Source organism: Aquarana catesbeiana, linkage group LG02 (genome assembly GCF_042186555.1).
Source record: "Aquarana catesbeiana isolate 2022-GZ linkage group LG02, ASM4218655v1, whole genome shotgun sequence".
NCBI classification, from domain to species: Eukaryota; Metazoa; Chordata; class Amphibia; order Anura; family Ranidae; genus Aquarana; species Aquarana catesbeiana.
The window spans coordinates 68,402,016-68,427,033 of NC_133325.1; the positions used below are offsets into that span (position 1 = coordinate 68,402,016).

At 46.1% G+C, this 25,018-nt stretch overlaps 1 protein-coding gene across 2 annotated transcripts in view; it reads right to left on the bottom strand.

Moving 5' to 3' along the window:
• The window catches only part of MRE11 (MRE11 homolog, double strand break repair nuclease), a 497,020-nt gene that overhangs the window by 51,213 nt on the left and 420,789 nt on the right, over positions 1-25,018 (bottom strand). The gene's annotated exons all lie outside the window — the stretch shown is intronic.

Here is a 25,018-nt window from a genome sequence, read left to right on the forward strand (position 1 = left end):
AGTAAGACCATGACAACTAGGGAGCTATAATTCTGGCATTGAAGAATCACTAAACACTGGTGAGGACACAGGAGATCAACACTTCCAAAATTGTTGGTTTACCAGTAGACTTTGAGGGACGATTCATCAACAGAGTGGCATGGGCAGCAGTAGATATAAGATCCTCTATTCATGCTGTCTATTGCATATGGGCCAATCTCCCGCTGCAACTACTGTATTCTGACAGCCGACACTAAGTGGCATAGGCAGCAGTAGATGGAAGTATTTACATTCTTCTTTTCAAGCTTGGCTGGCTATACAAAGATTTTTTTTTCCCTAACTGATCAAACAGTTCCCTCCATTCATGCTATCTAATGCATATAGGCCAATCTCCTGCTGTGACTACTGTATTCTGACAGCCGCCACGTGTGGCATATGGTGGCATGGGCAGCAGTAAATGGAAGCATTTACATTCTTCTTCTCAGGTTAGGCTGGCTATATGCAGATTTTTTCTTCTAACTGATCGAACAGATTCCTCCATTCATGCTCTTTGGTGCATATGGGCCCATTTCCTGCTGTGACTACTGTATTCTGACAGCTAGCACCAGTAGTACCCACAGTACCCAAACAGTGCCTGCATCTGGTTGGATGCAGATTCAATCATGCCAACAATTTTTCGCCCAGCTCCTTAAATTTTGCAGTTGAAGGATGTCAGGAGGAAGGGTGCCAACAAGGCCACCTGATAATCTTGCCAACTTAACAGCTTTATTTGGCACTCTAGATTGGTGACACAGTCACTGTAATGTGTTGACCACTCTATATAATTCTATACATATATGAAGCATTCCTAAGATAACTTATAAATATTAATTTCAGTTGGGAAAAAGAAATGTACTGTACTATTATTAGAACTTTCAATTATTGCACATAGGAGCTTCTGCATAGCCAGATACATAACAACGTAATGTTTCCTGCAGATAATTACCTGTGCTGCTTTATATTCCACTTTTATACCTCTGGTAAGTGCAAATCAAGTGAAACTGATCTCTGACAAACAGAAGAGCCCCAGCTTCACATTCACTTGATCTATGAGCTTCTGCAGTAAAATGGTTGAATTAGGAACTCATTTCCGCCTGTCCAATCCTCGTTTAAAACAAAACAATACACAATTTCAGCAGCAACAGAATCTGCCAAAGATGCCAAGTTAATTTAGGCTTACTTATGGTATACATTAGTTGTAACAAATGCATATCAAGCTACATTTTAGCAGCCTCACCTACCACCGAGTTGGGGATATACTGTGGAATGGATTTCTTATGAGACTGCTATGCCAGAGGTTCTCAGCTCTATTGCTTATCACAGTGTTTCTCAACCGCAAGCATAGGATCCAGTTTGCTCCGAATCAGTGTCAGGAGTTGCAATGGAGTAAGGGGGATGATGGCTGTTAGCACCATAACAACCAACAATGCTCTAGAACTGGATGCATGGTGTCTTTGATTGCTATGGTGCTGGTGGCTGGCCCATCTGCACCATGGCAACACATGACACTGATTCAGGGCAAGAGGAATGCAGGGCCACACCCAGAATTCAGGAGAGGACGCAAGCTTGTTTCCACCTGGCCTGTTCCACCCCCCACCCCCGCCTCAGTGCAGCAGCAAAAAGGCTCTGGCACTGGACAGTTAATGTGTATGCATAGTCAAAACATATTCTTTTGATTGCTTGATAGAGTAGAGAAGGGTTGACTCCCCTGTCAGTTTCTTTTTTTCTGTGTCCTGGAGATTCCCCTTCACTTCCAATCCCGGGGATGCAATAAGACCTGAGAGAGAATCTCTACAACATGATGGGGACTTCACCTCTTAAAGACAACTGTTACTGGAAATGGTGTGCCAAAGAAAAGATTTCCTATCACTTCTTGTTTTGGTAACAACTGTAAAATTTAGTTCTTTCATCACTTTATGTCTCTGTGGCAATGGTCACCAGGACAAACAGAGAGGGGGAATCTAGAGACAGCAATAAAAAACTTGATAGAGCTGGCAATACTCTGAATTTTGGCTGGTTCCTGAAGAAGCAGCCAGAATGTTCCCAGTGGGAGGCCCTGCTCCGTTCAACAAAAGTCGACTGTTCTAATAACTTTTGTCAAAGGAGCTTGCTGGAAATTTTTCACTCGAATGGTGGCTGCATTCAATCAGATAGAGCTGCTGTTCAAGTATTTTGACAGAGAATGAGGGCATGGGTGGGAGTTTTGGTAATCCACATTGTATAGTGTGGATAAAGAAGTCTGCAGGCAAAAAAAAAAAAAAGAAACCCATAAGGCCCGCACACACGATACAAAAATCGGAAGAAAAATTTAGTCCGACGAATGATCTTCCCATTTTCAGATCGTTAGTATGGTGCTTTTGACAACTGATTCCGGTTTTTCGTCCAATTTTTGTTTAATTGGTATGGTTTTCGGATGAAAAAAATTGTAAGAGCAAGACTACGCAAGCTCAGAAACGAAAGAATACATACAAAACTATTCAACACGTTATATCACTTCTCAAGTTGTATTCAGTCGTACGAAGATTTTCATATAGTGGGTAACCTCTTCACTTTGGACATGAGACTAGCGTAAAAGAAAAAACGAACGAACGGTTATCCGAAAATCTGATCGTGTATACGAGGCTTTAAATCCCTTTCACATCGCCAGAGTCCGCAGGCGGGTCCGCCCGCTCAGCAGGGGATCTCTCAACAGATCCCCGCTAAGCAAGCGGATGACAGGTACATGTCTGCTCCATTGATACAGAGCAGACACAGCTCGCTGTCCTTTTTGGGCTGTCCAATGGAAATGGATCACCTGTCCATTTCCTTCCGACCCACCAGACGGATGAGAAAAGGATCCCCATCTGTCTGTTTTTAGCAGACAGGATCGGATCGGATGTTTGTTGACTTCCACCACTCCATAGAGCGCAATGGATGGTCCGATGAAGTCTGCCTGAAAAACCGATTGGTCCGTCAGTGTGAAAGGGGCCTTAGGCCAGCCTAGTTCACACTGGAGTGAAATCAGATGTGACTTGAGTCGCACAGAATCACATGACAGTGGTGTTCGTTCACATCAATGCGACTAATTTTGGGGAAGGTTCCTGTACTACTTTGGTGCAGTTCCAGTGCAATTTTGGCCCCATAGCATATACAAACCTTATCAAAGTTGCATCCAAGTAGCACTTCATGATCACACTGAAAGTCACATCAAAATTTTATTGCAGCAGCGTGAACCTAGCATTTATATAATTCTGGCTTAGCCATTTTTTACATTATCCGAAACAGAAAAAAAAAAAAAAAGTTTGTGTTAGACATACACTTTAAATTAAAAGGAGAAGTTGTTAAGGTACTATAGGGTTCTGTGACCAGGACCCAGAAATTTACAAGAGGGTTGTCAAAGGTGCCCAAACATTGACAGTACTATTAGACAAAGCTAACCTGACAGGTTTACTTTTAGGCCCAGGACTTCACTTTGATAAGGGTTTGTTGACACAGGGATTGATTTACTAAAACTGGAGCGTGCAAAATCTGGTGTAGCTGTGCATGGTAGCCAATCAGCTCTTAACTTGAGCTTGTTCAATTAAGCTTTGACAAAAAAGCTGGAATCTGGTTGGATTATCCAAAGCTGCACCGATTTTGCAATCTCCAGTTTTAGTAAATCAACCCCAAAGTGTGGTAACTGGTATTTTTCTGCACTGGATAAACGCCAGTCAATACTAGGGTACCTGGAAACCTATTGTTCTCTATATGCCCTATTCATGCAGCAACACAGCCGGGAGGTGTGGCGAGCATTTTCTTACAGCGCACTGAGAGGTGGTACGCTGACATACCCGTCACACTGTCCCCTCACCGCGGCTCACTGGACCTAAAAACTGACAGCTGCGTGCACATTAATAAGGTGCATTTAGTGTGCAGACTGCAGACACAGTGAATGACCCCTTAATGATCTGCAATTGTTCTTTTTGTTTTGTTCTAGGTACTGTAGATTAAGGACATACTAGAAAACAAAATGTTTTAGATGGAGTTGGGTTTAAAAAAAATGCAAATTGCCTAGCTAGATACTTTTAAAAACCAACTTTTTTCTTGCTTTGGAACCATAAAGCTTGCGGCAACTAAACATTACAGGCAGACCAGAAAATCTGTAATAAGGAGTAAGCAAGCAAGGGAGAAGTAGAGGGTATTGCTTCTCTATGGCTGCTGACCTGACTATCATTAGTGAAGACAGAATGGAGGGGTAGGGAAAGCCCTTCTCTCTGGCCTTACTCTTATTAGTGAACAGAGGATAGAGAGAGAAGGGTATCTTTCTCTTTGGATACTGACCAGGCTCTCATTAGTTAATGTAATATGGAAAGGGGGGGGGGGGGCATCTCTTCTCTAAGGCAGCTGCTGACCTGATTCTCATTAGTGAGCACAAGATGGAGGGGGGACACCTCTTCTCCCTGGTCTGGCTGTCATTAGTGAACATAGGATGGAGAGGAAGAGCATCTTTGGCTGCTGATCTGGTTCTCATTAGTAAACAGGGAAGCTGTTTTTTTTGAGCTGCTAAAACTGGCACTTGATAGTGAAGATAAAATGAAGGGGGGGGGGGGGGTGTTACTATATAACCTGACTCTGTTGTCAACAAAGAATGGAGGGAAATTAGTATGTTCTCGCTCTGTATGCTGGTCTGGTTGTTATTAGGAAACACAAGATGGAGAGGTAGGAGCAGCTCATCTCTCTGGCCTGACTCTCATTAGTGAACACAGGAGGAAGAGGGAGAGGTTAATGGTCACAGCTGGCCTGGCTTTAATTAGTGAATACAGGATGGGGGGCAGGGGTAGCTACCTTTGAACCACTGGCCTGGCTCTCATAGTGAACACAGGATAGATGAGGAGGGGCATATCTTTTCTTTGGCCACTGGCCTGGCTCCCATTACTAAACATGGTATAGAGTGGCGGGACAGGAATTGTCTAGGTCACCCCGCCTGGCTCTTATTAGTAAACACAGGATGTGTGTGCGTGTTGGTGGCATTTTTTCCTCTGGTTGCATTAGTGAACAGATGATGGATCGGTATGGGGCAACTCTTCCCTCACATTAGTAAGCACATAATAACAGACAGGAGCTCAACTCTTCTCTTTAGTCTAGCTGCTGGTCTGCCTTTCCTTAGTAAAGATCATTTTTGTTCGGGTCAATGGCTTAGATATTGCTAGGGAATGTAGAACGGAGTATAAGCTTGGCCTTCGACATGCCTCTGGCTAGTAAATGCAGAATGAAGGTAGCCTTTCCATCTGGCCTGGCTATCATTATGGTAAACAAAACGGAAAAGGGGACAGCTCTTCTCTCTAGCTCAGCTCTCATTAGAGAACACAAGATGGCGAGGCAGAGTCAATTAAAGGCTTTAAATAGTGAACATAAGATAGATGGGAGGGGAAGCTTTTCTTTATGGCCTAGCTCTAATCTCTAATCTGGTTCTTCTTAGTGAAAACAGGATGGAGGAGGAGGGGCAGTTATCTCTAGCTTGGTTCTCAGTAGTGAAATCAGAATGGGGAGGGGTAGTGGCACTTCTTCTTTCAGGCCTGGTTCTCATTAGTGTACATAAGATAGGAGGAGGAGGAGTGGGGTGGCAGCTATTCTCTCTAACCCGACTCTCATTAGTGAACACGATAAAAAATATTTATATTTTTATATACTATTAATATACTACTAATATAATTGTATTTTGCTAGAAAATTACTTAGAACCCCAAACATTATACATATTGTTTCTAATACCCTAGAGAATAAAATGGCAGTTATTGCAATACTTTCTGTCACACTGTATTTGCGCAGCGGTCTTACAAGCATACTTTTTGGGGAAAAAATACACTATTTTGAATTAAAAAATAAGACAACAGTAAAGTTAGCCCAATTTTTTTTTTTATATTGTGAAAGATAATGTTACGCCGAGTAAATTGACACCCAACATGACATGCTTCAAAATTGCGCACGCTCGTGGAATGGAGACAAACTTTTACCCTTAAAAATCTCCATAGGCGACGTTTAAAAAATTCTACAGGTTGCATGTTTTGAGTTACAGAGCAGGGCTGGAATTATTGCTCTCGCTCTACCAATCATGGCAATACCTCACATGTGTGGTTTGAACACCGTTTTCATATGCGGGCGCTACTCACGTATGCATTCGCTTCTGCACGCGAGCTCGGCGGGACGGGGCGTGTTTACATTTTTTTTTTTTCTTTTTTTTTTTTACCTTTTATTTTTTACACTGTTTAAAAAAAAAAAAATGGTGTCACTTTTATTCCTATTACAAGGAATGTAAACATCCCTTGTAATAGAAAAAAAGCATGACAGGACCGCTTAAATATGAGATCTGGGGTCAAAAAGACCTCAGATCTCATATTTACACAAAAAAACCCCAAATGTGTCATTTAAAAAAATAATTTAAAAAAAAATGGCCCTTTAAGAGCTATGGGCGGAAGTGATGTTTTGATGTTGCTTCCGCCATGCAGTGTCATGGAGACGGGTGGGGGCCATCTTCCCCTCATTCGTCTCCATGCACAGCCAGTGAGAGGACCGGATCGCCTCCGCCGCTCCGGTAAGTGGCAGAGGGCACAGGAGCGCGGCCGGAGGGGGGGACCCCTCTCCCACCGCCAATAAAAGTGATCTCGCAGCAAATCCGCCGCAGAGACTACTTTTATCTTGTAGCCGACCGCTGGCCGAACACGGGGATACTGGGGTTATGGCAGCTAGCTGCTGCCATAACAACGATATCTGTCCTCAAAGTGAGGACGTATATTGGCATTCGGCGGTCGGCAAGTGGTTTAATTAATATCATCAATTTAAATTATTATGAATTTATTGTTGGCCATTATTGGCACCTTTGGTGCAAGAAAAACTCAAGAAAATTCAGTCCCCAGTCTCTAACCATCTGATACAGGAGATGGTCAGAGACTGCAGACATAATAAAGGAGATGGTCAGAGATCGCAGATATACTACAGGAGATGGTCAGAGACTGCAGACATACTACAGGAGATGGTCAGAGGCTGCAGGCATAGAACAGGAGAATGTCAGAGATTGCAGACATAGTACAGGAGATGGTCAGAGACTGCAGGCATAGTACAGGAGAATGTCAGAGACTGCAGACATAGTACAGGAGATGGTCAGAGATTGCAGACATACTACAGGAGATGGTCAGAGGCTGCAGGCATAGTACAGGAGAATGTCAGAGACAGCAGACATAGTACAGAAGATGGTCAGAGACTGCAGACATAGTACAGGATGATAGGGTTGAAATAATGACTTAGAGTTCCACTTTAATTGTTTCTGTTTTTTCTTACCTGTGTACGTATCAATTGTTCTATTTAAGTTGTTTGTGCTCCTTTCTTACCTGTGTACATATCAATTGTTCTATCAATCTGTATCTAGATGGAATTTGGAACTGCTGAATAATCATTACATGTTCGCTGATGAGAAACTCTTTGTACCTTAACCTCATTTGGTAATGCCGATAAGATTACTGCTTTTGGAACTGCCTATAAAAGAAGTAAAGGGAGCAGTCCTTTTTTGGGATGCTCAGAACTTTGATACAGACATACCTGACTCTGTGTCTTAATTCCTATATGAAGCAATAATTAGACAAAGCAATATAAACTATAAGCAACTTGTTTAAAAGTTGAACCTAACAAGGAGATGGTCAGAGACTGCAGACATAGTACAGGAGATGGTCAGAGATTGCAGATATACTACAGGAGATGGTCAGAGACTGCAGACATGATACAAGAGATCAATGCAGCCTCACCAGTGCCCATCAGATGCAGCCTGCCTGTGCCCGTCATATGCAGCCTGCCTGTGCCCGTCATATGCAGCCTGCCTGTGCCCGTCATATGCAGCCTGCCAGTGCCCATCAAGCATCCTGCCAGTGCCCATCAGATGCAGTCTGCCAGTGCCCATCAGATGCAGCCTGCCAGTGCCCATCAGATGCAGCCTGCCAGTGCCCATCAGATGCAGCCTGCCAGTGCCCATCAGATGCAGCCTGCCAGTGCCCATCAGATGCAGCCTGCCTGTGCCCATCAGATGCAGCCTGCCAGTGCCCGTCATATGCAGCTTGCCAGTGCCCGTCATGCAGCCTGCCTGTGTCTGGATGCAGCCTCACCTGTGCCCGGATCACAGCGTCGATCTCCGTGTGTCCTGGAGCTGTGAATTGTGAATCAGGTCACGCTGATTCAATGTCCCGCTATTGGATCAGTGTGTCGTCTGTCACAGGAGGCGGGACATTGTTACTGCAGCCTGTGCAATTCAGCTCCGTGACACACGGAGATTGCCGCTCTGGAGGAGGGAGGAGAGGAGGGAGGACTGGGGCAAGCTAGGAAGACTCCCCCGCAATGGGCAGCACCAGCGGCCCGTCCAGGCCCCTCCCCATTTCGGCAATATTTTACTATCACAATGTGCCGAAAACACAATTTTCGGCCGCCGAAATTTCGGTGCATCGCTACTCTGTATTCTAGTGGCTGATCCGGCTCCAAATAATGAAGACAGTGTCAGGACTATTGAGAATAAAAACATTTAGAAGGCCTCTGCACGTTTTTGAGGACATGAGAGAGGCCATTTTGCAATATTTCTTTTTCTCTCTAAAGTTGAAACTAAGTTCATGACAATGAATAGAAACTTAATTGATTGAAAATCTTGGGAGCTACCAATCCAGTGAACCAAGTATCCAAAAGAACATCTCTCAAGTGTAAGGAGATGTCTTTATTATTTTCAGCTGCTGACACCAGACACACTCCCATATACTATGTTGGACTAAAGATAAATACAATCGGGGGCGTGGCCGGCATGGCGGACTGAGTGGACGTGTTCCCTTAGAGCTCCTGGAGTATAGCTCTAACATTATCCGTAAACTGCAACAACCAACTTGAACTGTGACTCCCTTGGTAGCTGGATGCCTTCCAGAACTCCTGGCATACAAAAGCAGGGTAAGAAACTTAAATTCCCCCCGAATACTTCAAAAGAAAGTAGCCCGGTCTCCTGCTCTCCCGGCCCTCCTGCACGCCATTCTAATATGGCGTCGCAGACAGACCATGAGGGGGATCTCCCTACTACTAACCCGGACATATCTGACATCATGGCGGCTATAACCTCATGCCAAGCGGCCGTTACCGCCTGCCAGTCGGCCCTGGCTTCCAAAATTCATGAGGTCCAGATGGATGTGGGCCTACTACGGCAAGATTTTGATAAAATTAGATCCAGAGTGTCGGAGGCTGAGGGACGAGTGAGGGCGGTAGAAGATACGGTCACAGAACATGCATCCTCCATCCGCACCCTCCAGACGAGGGTTAAGGCACTTGAGTATAGAGCGGAGGATGCCGAGAACCGCAGCCGGCGGAACAACCTACGTATAGTGGGTCTACCAGAGGGATTGGAGGGGAGATCACCGGCCCTATTTGTGGAAGATTTGCTGCGCACTCTGCTTCCAGCTGCACAGCTCTCCCCTTACTTCGCGGTTGAGAGGGCGCACCGCGTTCCGCCTAGACCCGGTCCTGAAGGAGCTCCCCCCCGCACTCTAGTACTGAGGCTCTTAAACTTCCGCGACAGAGATGAGCTGCTGAGGGCCTCGCGGGCTGCGGGTGAGTTGCCGTACCGCAATGTTAAACTCCTTCTCTTCCCGGACTATACTATGGAAACCCAGCGGCAGCGACGGTCATTTGATGCGGTTAAGGCTGGCCTGAGAAGACGGGGAATGAAGTACAGCATTCTATTTCCTGCAAAACTTCGGGTGGTGGATGGTGAGTCGATTCGTTTCTTCACTAATCCCAAAGATGCGGCTGCCTGGCTGGAAACCCTGCCGCCGTAGGGCGCGCAGAGGCCTTTCTGTCACCCTGTGGATATGTGGCTCAGGCTGAATCGGCCGATACTCTTTTCCCCCCGTTTTGGATAAGTATTCATTTTCTTATTTCTGGATTTTATTTTTTATTATTTTTCTTACCTGCCAACTGTTGCCACATAGATGGTCCGAACACATTCGTTCTGCACCCTTGACTTTCATATTGTCTAACACAGTAACTGAGGGAGACAGAGGAGAACTAGCTGTCTGAAGTCTCACCCACTCTGTTTGGAGACTGCCTCCCTCAAATATTTGCTGTAGGGTGCTGGAGACTTGCACTTGTCGGCACAGACCAGTTTTTTTTGCCTCTGTCTGGAGGCTCCTGTTTTCCTCTAATGGAAGGTTACACTCCTACAAGTATAGGGAGGAACTGACTACTACAGCTACCTAAGTATGTGCCCCTGCTTCGGCAGGCGATTTTATGGTTTTTCCCCTTTTTTTTTTTTTTTTCTTTTGGTTTTTGCTTAAAGGTTTTTCATAAATACTACTCCATGGCTCGGGGACGAATCTCCTTGTGGAACTTCACGTCCAGATTCCCCTACTGGTGGGAATGGAATAGTGACTACTTCGGTAGCACGACCCCCTCTTTTAGTTGTCCATAGTTTCCCTGGACTATGGGTGTTTTGGGATATAGGTGCGCCTCGCTGTTTCGAGGCGCACGGGGTGGGGGGTGGGGGAGGTTGGCGTCTGTTTGCCCTTGGGGGATGTTATGGTTTTACTTTATGTATTTACTTTTTGTTGGTCTTTTGCTGCTAAAGAAGATGGTATGTGCAATGAGATGTTATGGCTGTGCTGATCTGGGGGCTCTGTTGCGGGCCTGCGGGGGAGGCGCGGACCGGGGTGCCATTTTTTGGCTGCCCCGGCTGGTGCCTCCTCTGATCGCGGACACGGTGCGGACAATTATGTGCTTATACATATGGCTAAGTGTCTAGTGGTGGCATGGAACGTGAGGGGGCTTAATTCAGCTATAAAGCGCTCGCTGGTACTGAATTATTTAAAGAAGCTCCGCCCACAGGTGTGTGTTCTTTTGGAGACACATCTGTTGGGCTCCCGTATCCTGAGCCTTAGGCGTGCTTGGGTGGGTGCTCACTACCACGCGCCCTACTCCAACTACGCTAGAGGGGTTACAGTGCTAGTAAATAGATCCCTGCCTTTTCAGCTCATAGATGTCAAAATTGATCCCGGGGGTAGGTACGTGCTTCTACATGCTCTGCTTTCGGAGGTTCCGGTTGTGATTGTGGGTTTGTACCTACCTCCCCCCGCTGATATAGATGTGCTTCACAGGTCACACTTTATAATGTTGAAAATGTACTTTTTCTTGGGGACTTTAATATGGCTCCCTCTCCAACTATGGACAGACTGCATGCTTCTGGCCCTCCGCAGCTGGGGCTCTCCTGTTGGGCTTCCACATTCCACTTGACAGACGTATGGCGTCATTTCCATCCTTCTGACAGGGAATATACATGCCTGTCTACCACATACCGGTCATTGTCTCGTATAGACCTGATTTTTGCCTCGGGGGCTTTGCTGCGGAGAGTGACCTCTGCGGAGATCCTCTCACGTGGTATTTCGGACCATGCTCCGGTATCTGTTACATTTAGGCTCTCTGAGGAGATAGGTGTCAGGGCTTGGAGGCTGTCCAAATTTTGGATTATGGACCCTGATATACAGGAGGAGATGCCGGAGGAACTTTGCAATTTTTGGACTGGGAATATAGGTTCGGCTGGACCTTTAGTGGTCTGGGACACCCTTAAGTCTTGGCTTAGGGGATCATATATGGTGCGTATTGCTGCCAAGAGGCGGCGGTCTGAGCAGTCTCTGAGGCACCTGGAGGAGCAGGCACGTTTGAGAGAGGCTGAGTATGTGCGGGCTCCCACTTGGGGAACCTATGTCCCCTGGCAGGATACCCTGAGGGACCTGTCCTTGCTCAGGGTTGATCTTACAAAGAAGGCTATGCTTGATAGTGCCCAGAGGGTGTTCGAGTTTGGAGATAAAAATGGGCGGCTATTGGCATGGCTAGCTAAAGGGCAGCATCCTGTGACCCACATTGGCAGAGTGAGAGATATGGATGGTCGCATTTTGACCGACTCAGCAGATATAAGGGCGAGATTTCTGACATTCTACCAAACGCTATACTCTTCTATGGCAACTTTCCTCACCACTGAACTTGTGGAATATCTTGACATGATCCCACTCCCCTCTCTAGAAACAGCTAAAAGCGAGGAACTGGATAGGGATATTTCTCTTGAAGAAGTGCAGGAGGCATTAGGGTGTATGCAGGCAGGTAAATCACCAGGACCAGATGGCATCCCTATCGAATTTTATTCTACATACCAAGAATTTTTGGCCCCTAAGTTCACCTCATTGTTACAACAGTCCCTTGACCTGGACTCTCTTCCGGAGTCGTGGTCTGAGGCGATAGTGGTGTTGGTGCCCAAACCTGGTAAGGACCCGGAGGAATGTGGCTCTTACAGGCCTATCTCCCTGATAAACGCTGATGCCAAGTTATTGGCGAAAATTCTAGCACGCAGGCTCAGTGGGGTCATAGAAGATCTGGTCCATGTAGACCAAACCGGGTTCATGCCGGGCAAGGGCACGGATATCAATATCCGTCGGTTATTTCTCAATCTGGCCACTCATCATCAAAACACGGGTTCAAGAGTCATAGCCTCTCTGGATGCGGAGAAGGCTTTTGACTCCATAGAATGGGAGTATCTGTGGGAGGTGTTGCGGAGATATGGGGTTGGACCTAAGTTTTTACATTGGCTAGAGCTTTTATACAGGGCCCCTAAGGCTAGGATTAGGGTCAACAATACCCTCTCAGATTTTTTTCTCCTCCAGAGGGGAACCCGACAGGGCTGCCCTCTGTCTCCAAGTCTTTTTGCTCTGGCCCTAGAACCCCTGGCGGTCTTGGTCAGGGAGGCTGATAATATTAAGGGATTCGGGGTGGGCCCTCTGGAGGAGAAAATATCGCTATATGCGGACGATACTTTGTTATACCTGCAAGACGCTGGCCCCTCCCTGCAGGCTGCGTTAGCGGCCTTTGACAAATTTGGGAGATTTTCTGGAGTCCGGATCAACTGGAGTAAATCAGTTTTGTTCCCGGTTGATGCGCAAGCCAGACAATCCGCAGTGCAATCGTCGCTGAGATGGGTGGAGGAATTTACGTATTTGGGAATCAAGATAGCGAGAGATCCCCAGTCCTTCCAGCGCCTTAATATTCAACCAGTGGTGTTGCGCCTCAAGGAACATTGCTCCAGGTGGGCCAACCTACCCCTTAATCTGCTAGGGCGTATCAATGTTCTCAAGATGATCTATCTCCCTAAGTTTATCTATTTATTTAGGAACTGCCCGGTCCTGCTGCCTCGTTCCCTCTTCCGGGAGCTGGACAGTTGTATCGGCTCCTTTTTGTGGAGGGGATCCTCCCCTAGACTGGCTAGGTCGACTCTTCAGCTCCCGGTGGATTTTGGAGGATTGGCACTGCCCAGCCTGCTGATCTACTACTGGGCGGCCATTTTGGTCACGGTCAGATGGTGGTTAGAACAATCTAAAACCAATGCTGCGGTCTGCCTAGAGGCGACTGTAGTAGGGTCTCTCAAGGAATTAGGAAATTTGATATATCGAGGAGTCTCAGCTTACCCCTCCTTACCGGTATCTACCAAAACTACGTTAGCAGTATGGAGCCTGGCTAGAAAGAGATTTATCTCCCCAGGTAGATGGTCGCCCTTCTGCCCCTTGTGGGGGAACCCCTCCCTTCCACATTTCCGGACAATCCCGGACCCACAGGTCTGGGCCAGGTATAATGTTAAACTGCTAAAAGATATTGTGGTAGCCGGCTCTATCCGCCCCTTCTCAGAATTGAGTAAGACGTTTGGCCTTCCTCGGTGGATGTTGTTCCGATACCATCAGCTGAGGCACGCCTTCCGTGCGCAGTTCCCGACCCCGCCAGATCTCACATCTGATGCGGTTGAGGACTTGTTGGCCCAGGAGGATCTGTCCAAGCCCTTGTCAGCCCTATATTTTACTCTTGTTAAGAAGGACTCTCCCAAGATGGAGATGCTTTGGACTAGGTGGAGTGCGGATATCCCTACCTTGGATAGGGAGTCCTACGAAGAAAGTTTTGAGGAAAGCTTTAAGCTTGTGATATCCTCTAGGGACAAATTGGTACAGGCCAAGTTTTTTCATAGGACATATCTTACGCCTCGGAGACTGCACAGAATATACCCCGATAGATCCCCGGAGTGTCCCAGATGCCGATCACCGGATGGTTCATATATGCATATGTTTTGGTCCTGTCCTAGGCTGCTGATCTACTGGTCCACAATAATGGAAAGTATTAATGCACGTCTTCAACTAGAACTCCCATTAACCCCCGAATTAGCGCTGTTAGGTATTCACGATGATGACCAGCGACCTAGATATACCAAGCTGTTGATATCCTTGCTGTTATTTTATGCCAAGAAAGGGATTGTATTGAAATGGAATTCTCGCAACGCTCCCACGGTAAAGGCGTGGGAAAACTCAGTCAATGCCGTCCTACCTTTGTACAAACTGACCTATATAAGTAGAGGGTGCCCTAAGAAGTATATGAGAGTGTGGCGTCCTTGGACGGACCCAGGATGTTGAGTATATAAATACTATGGTTCCAATGCTACATGGGGTGTTTTGGTATTGCTAGTCTTCCTCCCCCTCCCTTCTCCCCTTCCCCCCCCTCCCCCCCCCCTTCCCCTCTCCCCTTCCTCCAGTTCTCCCCTTCCACTCCCCCCCTATTCCATCGATAAGATCAAGTCAATTACTTATGTTATACTCTATGTAATTGTTTCTTCCTGTAAACCATGTCTGCACTATCTTGTGGCCACTTACTATTCTGTTTGATTCTACTGTATATGCCATTCTTCTTCAATAAAGACCAACCTTGTTGTTAAAAAAAAAAAAAAAAAAAAAAAAAGATAAATACAATAAACTTGTGCCGCGCTGTGTATACCTACCGTATATACTCGAGTATAAGTCGAATTTTTCAGCTCTTTTTTTTGGGCTGAAAGTGTCCCCTTCGACTTATACTCGAGTCACCGCCGTCTGTCTGCATGATCAGCGTGTCATGCAGGCAGACGGCGGCCGGCGTGTGATGATAGTGTTCGGAGGCTATTCCAACTTTCAAAAGCCGTGCCTCCTGCTCCTCTGTGATAGGCTGAACAGCTGTCAGTGTACAGCCTATCACGGACATTCTCTCATCCTCGTACGTGGTATGAGAATGAGAGAATGTCCGTGATAGGCAGTCAGCCTATCACAGACGAGGAGGAGGCGCGGCTTTTGAACTGTGGAATGGCCGCCGAACACTACCATCACACGCCGGCCGCCGTCTGAGGATGGAGATCGCCACAGGGAGGCTGCACAGGACACAGGTAGGCTGCACATGCACACAGGACACAGGAACACAGGACACATGTACAGAACACATGCACAGGGTACAGGTAGACTGCACAGGACACAGGGAGGCATGCAGCTGCAGATGGGCATTGTTGACCCTCTGCATTTCTCACCCTCGTCTTATACTCGGGTCAATAAGTTTTTCCCAGTTTTTTGTGGTAAATTAGGGGCCTGGACTTATACTCGGAACGACTTATACTCGAGTATATACGTATGTAAAAATACTAATAACAAATGTGCCAATACATGAAGTGCAAAACCCAGTGATGATAAATAAAAAAGAATATAAAGTGACAATAAATGTACTGAAATGAGTGTTGCCGCTATATATAAGTGTCTCTATTGAAAATCATAAATATCAAATATGATACCAAAGTACAAGTGCTAAATTAAAAGGTACCTGCGTACTTATACACACATATGTTATAAACCTTCAATGAATTAATATATTGCGAATATTTTAAATAATAACTCACTTCAAACAAATCTGATATAATATCCAGTACTCAAAAACAATCCACAACCTAAAGTGCGAGTGCTAATCAAAATACCTACGTATAAATACATGGATGTAAACCATAAATCAATAAGTGAATGCATCTGGTACAAATATAAATAATAATACAGTCCAAATAAATTTGATATAGAATCCAGTGCTCCAAAACTAAATCCACAGTGACTTGTGACAGTACTTCACAGATGGAAACTTGTCAGTGACTTTCAGTGATTCCACACACGTGCTCCCCCCCCCCCCACACCCGTGTGACTGCGCTCACCTCAAAGATTTTGACTGCACACCTAAGTTTGGTCAAAATGTGCAGCAGAATCAACACTGGGCTCAGGGTTAGTGGACTCTGTGGAATGCCAATCCCTTCACTGTGGATGTCCTCAATATGTATATGCAAATAAAGGCTCGACCTTATTAAAGGTAGAATAACGTTTATTAAAAACATAGATTAATCGTACTCACATCTTAGAGGTGCTACCAGCGCACCACTCTATACAAAGCATGGGTAAATCAAACAATCCCAATCCGACAGGTGTATTTTTATGCCTCTAGTCGCCGAGAAATCAACGACTCAGCTGGCTTCTCCTCCGTCCTAGCCCCTCCCCAACGCGTATTCGACACAGGGCTTGTCACGTGTGTTCATCGGGGGATTCATATTTATATAATATTAACCACTTCAGCACCCGGCCATAGACAAATGACGTCCACAGATGGGATCTCCCATCCTGGGTGGGCGACATATGACGGCCTGGGCTTCCCGGCCACCTAGGGGGCGCGCGCGCGCCTGCCGCGTTGCTCGGGACCTGGTGCGTGTGCCCGGCGGCCGCGATGTCTGCCGGGCACCCGCGATTTACCGTTAACCAGGCCGGACCGTGGATCTGTGTGTGTAAACACACAGATCCACGTCCTGTCAGTTGAGAGGAGACCAATCTGTGTTCCCAGTACAGCGGAACACTGATCGGTCTCCTCCCCTTGTACGTCCCCGCCCCTACAGTTAGAATCACTCCCTTAGGAAACATAATTAACCCCTTGTGTCCCCCTAGTGGTTAACCCCTTCACTGCCTGTCACATTTATACAGTAATCAATGCAATTTTATAGCATTGATCGCTGTATAAATGTGAATGGTCCCAAAAATGTGTCAAAAGTGTCCGATGTGTCCGCCATAATGTCGCAGTCACGAAAAAAAATTGTGATCGCCGCTATTACTAGTAAAAATAAATAAATAAATAATGTTTAAAAAAAAATACCATAAATCTATCCCGTATTTTATAGACGCTATAACTTTTGCGCAAACCAATCAATATACGCTTATTGCGATTTTTTTTACCAAAGATATGTAGAAGAATACATATCGGCCGAAACTGAGGAAAATTTTTTTTTTTTTTTTAAATTGGGCTATTTATTATAGCAAAAAGTAAAAAATATTGTGTTTTTTTTTCAAAATTGTTGCTCTTCTTTTGTTTATAGCGCAAAAAATAAAAACCGCAGAGGTGCTCAAATACCACCAAAAGAAAGCTCTATTTGTGGGGAAAAAAGGACGTCAATTTTGTTTGGGTACAATGTCGCACGACCGCGCAATTGTCGTTTAAAATGCGACAGCGCTGAAAACTAAAAATTGGTCTGGGAAGGAAGGGGGTGAAAATGCCCGGTATTGAACCGGTTAATCATGGATATAGTAGTGTCTTTATTAAAATGGATATGGCATATTTGTAAGGCTATGAAAAGTTTTAGGGTATAGAAACTATACTTGTGTAATAATCCTTGTATTCTGAATAACCAGGATGTTTCTTATGCCATCACTTAAAGTGGAGGGCCACCCTGAAAAAAAAAAAAATTCACCAAAAATCCTAAAAAAAAAAAAAAAAAAAAAAAACATTTAAAAAAAAATTTGTTTAAACTTACCTAAACCCTTGTTGCTAGGCAGTCTTCCTAATCTGCCTCTTCCTATTCCCCGGCGTGTTCTGCTCCTCAGTGAGCGGCCCCGTTGTCTTCTGGGAACTGTGTGTGTTCCCAGAACACCACAGGGCCATTCACAGAGCGCCGCTCGCGCGTGCGCAGTATGAAACTGGCAGTGAAGCTGCAAGGCTCCACTGCCTGTTTCCCTTACCTAGGATGGCGGTGCCGGGACCCGAGAGCCGAGGGACAGGTCGGCCTCTGACGGCCAACATCGAGGGCACCCAGGACAGGTAAGTACTTATTTAAAGTCAGCAGCTACAGTGTTTGTAGCTGCTGACTTTTCATTTTTTTTTTTACGGCCGGATTCCCGCTTTAACTTTCAAGGTATGTGAGAAGTTAAGTTAATGACCTTATCCAAATTGTCTCATAACCATATATCCTTGTTTTAGATGCCAAGTCTACCAAATTTGACATCTGTTTGACAGCTCTAGATATTTTATAGTTTTCTGTTAAGCCCAAGTCAAGGGCCATTCATAAATTTAATTTGACATATAAAATAACATTTAAAAATATAAATTTCTAATCCTATACTGCCCCTACTGAAAACTATATACGAGGACACTATAATTTCCATAAAGGTCTGTCGAGGAAATAACGTGTGTTTGACGTCACTTATGACGTGAAAGGAATTTCCACACCCATTCCTGGGGGGAATATAGATTGGACACACATAGCCGAAGGGGATCTTGAGACGAGAGGAGAGAAACAGAGAGGAGAGATGTAGCAAGGAGAGTAAAAGATATCCTTTGGGACACCCAGCTGATATCTCTCAAAACAAAAGTCTTTATCTATGGTAAAGTATTAATCTTTTATTTTTACTTTTTGGTAACTAAATTGTTTTAGCATATACAAAACAAAAACATTTAAATATACGGCATAGCAATTGGAGTGGTATTATTTCTACCTGCAGCATGAAATAATTATATTCCAAATATTAAGAGAAATACACATTTTTGTATGTCTCTCCAAAAGATAATACCAAATTCTGTACAATGGTTTTTGTCCTGATATGTGTTTGAAAACAAATTCATTCTAAATTTATTTTTATTTAAAAGTGAGTCTTGGTTAAATTACTAAGTTTGTATGTGGTTAACAAAATTGTCCATATACTGTAAAAGAGGTTTAAGTTTGAAGGTCTTTGTTTTGAGAAGAAATCACATATGTTAAATTCAACACCTAGTTTGTTTACATAGTCTGTAAAGCCAGGGAAAGCTATTTACTAAGATGTCATGAAATGTTTGCAACAAGAGCTTTTTTTGTATTATCACCAATTATAGTTGATATTATTTTACACTGAATTTTTAGTTAATAAATATATATATTTTAGCACATCGATGTATTCATTCTTGTCTTCAAACTAGCATGGATAAACAAATTTAAATTAATTTGGCTGTTTTGTGGAAAGATGTGAAAATTTCCTTAACCGTAGATTTTTGCATAGTTCCATAAGTATAATACTGTTAATATTTCAGTATAAACATCTGACAATAGAATGGAGGGGCAGCTTTTCTCTTGGGTCAGTGGCCTTGTGTACACAAGATAAACAGGGGGAGGCAGCTATCCTCTCTAATCTGACTCTCGTTAGTGAGCACATGATGCTGGGGGAAAAGCTCTACTCTCTATTCTAGCTGCTGGCTTGGCTTCAAATAGTGCAGGCAGAATAGAGCGAGAGGGAATGATTTTTTCTTGGGTCAATGGCCTTGTGTACACAAGATAAAAGGGGGAGGCAGCTATCCTCTCTAGCCTGGCTCTTATGAGTGACCACAGGATGTAGATGGAGGAGCAGCTCTTTTCTTGACTGGTGCTGGCTTGGCTTCAAATAGTGAAAACATGATGGAGCAGCTCTGCTCTCAACCAGCCGGCCAAACCAGAATGAACACAGAAGCGAAGAGCTCTTTGTTCTTGCTATTATCCTGGTTCCCCTAAGTGAATACAGAATGATGGGGGAGGTAGCCACAATTTCCAGCAAAGTCTAGTCTTGCAGTCTGCTTCTTTACAAATGCCTGGTTGAATTGCTCTACCCAGACTCATACAGAACAAAGTATGTACTGTATAATGGGTATGTGCAGGTTGGGAGATAGGACAAGATGCAGGGGAGGGCTGGCAGCCTTAGGCCTGGGGGGCAAGTCCAGTCAAGTGGCCCATAGAGCCGGTGGTGGAAAAGTGAAGGATCAAGGAAAACAGTCTAATGCCGCGTACACACGAGCGGACTTTCCGGCAAACTTTTCCGGCGTACCAGAGTCCGTCGGACAATTCGATCATGTGTGGGCTCCAGCGGACTTTTTTTTCTCAAAAGTTTGCCGGACTTAGATTTGAAACATGTTTTAAATCAATCCGTCGAAATCGAGTCCGGTCAAAAAGTCCGCTCGTCTGTATGCTAGTTCGACGGACAAAAAGCCACGCTAGGGCAGCTATTGGCTACTGGCTATGAACTTCCTTGTTTTAGTCCGGTCGTACGTCATCACGTACGAATTCGTCGGACTTTGGTTGATTCTGTGTAGGCAAGTCCGTTCATTTAGAAACATTTACCATGATCACAAAGGTGGGGGAAGGACAATGTGGCCCTCCAGAGCCCCTGGCAGGGGCTGACTGGCAACATTTGGCTCAGGAAAAGTATAACCCAGAGGCCCATGGTGGAGCAACTCGGCTCCACTCTCCCTCATCCCTGCCTCCTCCCAACAGAGCCATTTTTGTGTTTTTTGCACACATGTTTAAAAAATCACTTTAGGCCTGAAGATTACACAAAACCCCCAAACATTATATATTTTCTGAAAGCAGACACCCTAGACAATAAAATAGTGGTAGTTCCAATTTTTGATGTCACACGATATTACCGCAAAGGTCTAGGAAACGCAACATTTCTGTAAAAAAAAAAAAAAACACATTAAAGCGAAATTTAGAGCAAACACAATAAACTACCCACATTTTTGGTAATATATAAAAGAGGATGTTGCACCGAGTAAATAGATCCAACATGTCAAACCTTAATTTTGTGTGAAATGGCGGCAAACTTCAATACTCCATATTTTCTATAGGGGAAGGTTCAAAAGCCCCCCCCCTCAGTTTAGTGTTACGGAGGAGGTCTTGTGTTGCTCTCATTCTGGCGTGCATGGTAATATGTAACGTTTATCGCAATCTATGTTTTCATGTGTAGGCTCCCCTGAGGCATGCGTTTACGTTCGTACATGTGTTTATGTGGGGGGGCTTCATAAATTTTTGGGGGGAGAGGGGTTTATGTGCTTGCGTGTAACTTTTTTCCTTAAGTTATTTTTTTTTCATCACATAGAGGACAAAACGTCCCCATGTGATGATTTCAAAGTGACAGGTGGCGGGATGAAGAGAAGGGGCCTGGAATGCCAGCAGGGGACCCCAGAAGAAGAGTCTGGGCTGTTCTGTGCAAAACCCAGGTAAGTATGACAAGTTTGTTATTTCTATAAATAGAAAAAACAACTTTTACAACCACTTTAATCTACAATGCTATTTGTTATATGCAGCATGAAGGAGGTTGTATTGCTATTGGTCACTGATGCATTCGTGACCAGTGGCAGTTAATTAACCACTTTATGCTGCATTAGTGGCAGTGGCACCCGTGTCAGTGCTAATTAACCCCTGCAGCATGAAGGGATTAATTAACACTGACACCACTGCTGCTAATTCAGCACAAAGGGGTTAATTAACTGCCACTGGTCACGAATGCATCAGTGACCACTAGCAATACAACCTCCTTCATGCTGCATATAACAAATAGCATTGTAGATTAATAAACCCCCCACCCCAAAAAAAATGAAAAAATGAACCACTTCAGTAAGATCAAAGTAGTGCAGCAATGTTCAGCCGCTCACTCACAGTAGTGGACGCTCCCCGCAGGTCGCAGCAGCACTTCTCCTCTTCCAACACGGCCTCTGAACAACGTCATGATGGGAGAGCATTATGGTACACTTGCCGGCAAGGGCGGCCTGACAACACTCAGGGCCCCCAGACCAAATAAAGCAAGGGCCCCCTGTCAAGCCCCACCCATGACCCACCCCTGCCCTGTCCATAACCCGCCCCTGGCCTCGCCCCCACATTTTGTACAAAGTACAACAGAGAGTCTGTGCGAAAGCGTTCCCTCCAGGCTCTATTAGAGACTACAAAGGAGTATAATGGGACCTGGAGGGGGCCTCTTTCTAACAGAGTGTACAGTGAACACCTTTATTCACTCTGGTCCTCATGGGACTCCCTCCTTGTACCATGACTCTCACCCCTGTACATTACATACTCCTGACCCCTGAACCCTGTCCCTTACAAACTACTGACCCCTGCACCCAGTACATTACATACCCCTGACCCCTGAACCTGTACATTACATACTCCTGACCCCTGTACATTACATACTCCTGACCCCTGTACATTACATACTCCTGACCCCTGTACAATACATACTCCTGATCCCTGTACATTACATACTCCTGACCCCTGTACAATACATACTCCTGACCCCTGTACATTACATACTCCTGACCCTGTACATTACATACTCCTGACCCCTGTACATTACATAATCCTGACACCTGCACCCTGTACACTACCCACTCCTGAGCCCTACACCCTGTACATTACACACCCCTGAACCCTCTACATTACATACTCTTGCACCCTGTAAATTACACACTCCTGACCCCTGTACATTGTTATGTACGTTATTATGTAAGCATCAGAGTCCGCACAGAGGCCCCCCTTACATCAGAGTCCGCACAGAGGCCCCCCTTACATCAGAGTCCGCACAGAGGCCCTCTTTACATCAGAGTCCGCACAGAGGCCACCCTTACATCAGAGTCCGCACAGAGGCCCTCTTTACATCAGAGTCCGCACAGAGGCCCTCTTTACATCAGAGTGCGCACAGAGGCCCCCCTTACATCAGAGTCCGCAAAGAGGTCCCCCTTACATCACAGTGCGCACAGAGGCCCGCCTTACATCAGAGTCCGCACAGAGGCCCCCCTTACATCAGAGTCCGCACAGGGGCCCCCCTTACATCAGAGTCCGCACAGGGGCCCCCCTTACATCAGAGTCCGCACAGAGGCCCCCCTTACATCAGAGTCCGCACAGAGGCCCTCTTTACATCAGAGTCCGCACAGAGGCCCCCCTTACATCAGAGTCCGCACAGAGGCCCTCTTTACATCAGAGTCCGCACAGAGGCCCCCTTACATCAGAGTGCACACAGAGGCCCCCCTTACATCAGAGTCCGCACAGAGGTCCCCCTTACATCAGAGTCCGCACAGAGGCCCCCCTTACATCAGAGTCCGCACAGAGGCCCCCCTTACATCAGAGTCCGCACAGAGGCCCCCCTTACATCAGAGTCCGCACAGAGGCCCCCCTTACATCAGAGTCCGCACAGAGGCCCCCCTTACATCAGAGTCCGCACAGAGGCCCCCCTTACATCAGAGTCCGCACAGAGGCCCCCCTTACATCAGAGTCCGCACAGAGGTTCCCCTTACATCAGAGTCCGCACAGAGGCCCCCCTTACATCAGAGTCCGCACAGAGGCCCCCCTTACATCAGAATCTGCACAGAAGCCCCCCCTTACATCAGAGTCCGCACAGAGGCCCCCCTTACATCAGAGTCCGCACAGAGGCCCCCCTTACATCAGAAACCGCACAGAGGCCCCCCTTACATCAGAGTCCGCACAGAGGTCCCCCCTTACAGAGTCCGCACAGAGGCCCCCCCTTACATCAGAGTCCGCACAGAGGCCCCCCTTACATCAGAGTCTGCACAGAGGCCCCCCTTACATCAGAGTCCGCACAGAGGCCCCCCTTACATCAGAGTACGCACAGAGGCCCCCCTTACATCAGAGTGCGCCCAGAGGCCCCCCTTACATCAGAGTCCGCACAGAGGCCCCCCTTACATCAGAGTCCGCACAGAGGCCCCCCTTACATCAGAGTCCGCACAGAGGCTCCCCTTACATCAGAGTCCGCACAGAGGCCCCCCTTACATCAGAGTCCGCACAGAATTTCCACTTACACTGTAAGGGGGAGCTCTGTGGACTCTAGTGTAAAGGGGAATCCTGATTTAAGGGGGGATCTGATGTAAGCGGTGTTCTGGGAATCTTCATTTAAGGGGGAATGCTGTGGCTCTGGTGTAAAGGGGGTCTCTGCTCACCAAAGCCTGCCCCCCCCTCACTTATCAAAGTCCACAGAGCACCCCTTAAAATAATTTTATAGACTGGGAGGCAGGAGAGAGGGTGAGCTTACTCACCCCAGGATGGAGGCTGAGGCGCAGACTTTCTGCAGCTTTTCTTTTTTTGGTTCAAACATGCCCGGGAAGTGTGGGTGGGGCAGACCCAGGAGGAGGAGGAGCTGATGAGCCCTATCATTCCTCGTGTCCGTGCAGAGAGAGGAGAGGATCTCAGCGCCGGTGTGTTCTGAGGCTGAGCTGTGTGTGAGAGACACACAGCTCAGCCCTGCAGCCATCTACCTTGGAGGAGACACAGGTCACGGCCGTACAGCGGGAGGTGAGCGGCGCCGGCGGCCATGACCCGTGTTAACACTGTAAGGCAGCAGTCAACGCTTACCCCCCGCCTCCCGGTGTTTGTCCATGGGCTGGAACCAGAGTTCCAGCAGGCATTTTCCTACCGCTCCGCTGCAGCTCTGCAAACACAGCATTTGGAAGCGGTGGCCGGTGGCTGTGCAGTGTCAATGGCCCCTCATTACCCAGCCATGAGAGCAGCCTTTTTACCAAGCATCAGAGCGGCCCGGGGGGAGATTGCCACCCTGCCCCCCGGGCCAGCCCGCCTCTGACAAGATGTCTAATAAAAATGAAGTTGATGCCTATATCTTTTGATTATTAGGAATTTCAGGGTGGAATCAGAAATTTATAGGTATAACATAAAACCACTTTTAGCAATATGTACTGAATAAGATAAGCATAAATTGTTTTATTGGCTGTCATTTCCATATAATAAAAACAAGAACAGCAAGGCGCACCAAACCTAGCTCCCGCATGCATGTATTTGTGTTGCAGAATCTAAACCTCTGTTCATCAGGTATAAATATTGCAGAGAATGATTGCTAAACCTGCACAGTTGTTGTGACAGATACAGATTTCTGCCACCCACTAAATCACAGCTTAAAACCTGCAAATTATCTGCCGAAAATGTGTAGCTGATTGGATCCTTATACTGCTTGAAACCATTTAAAGCCTTGGCAATCATTATTTCCAATGTTTGTTTTCTATTTAGCTGCAAAAGTAATTTTTCAACAACCAAAGCTATTCTTCAGGAAGGAAAGAGAATACATTCT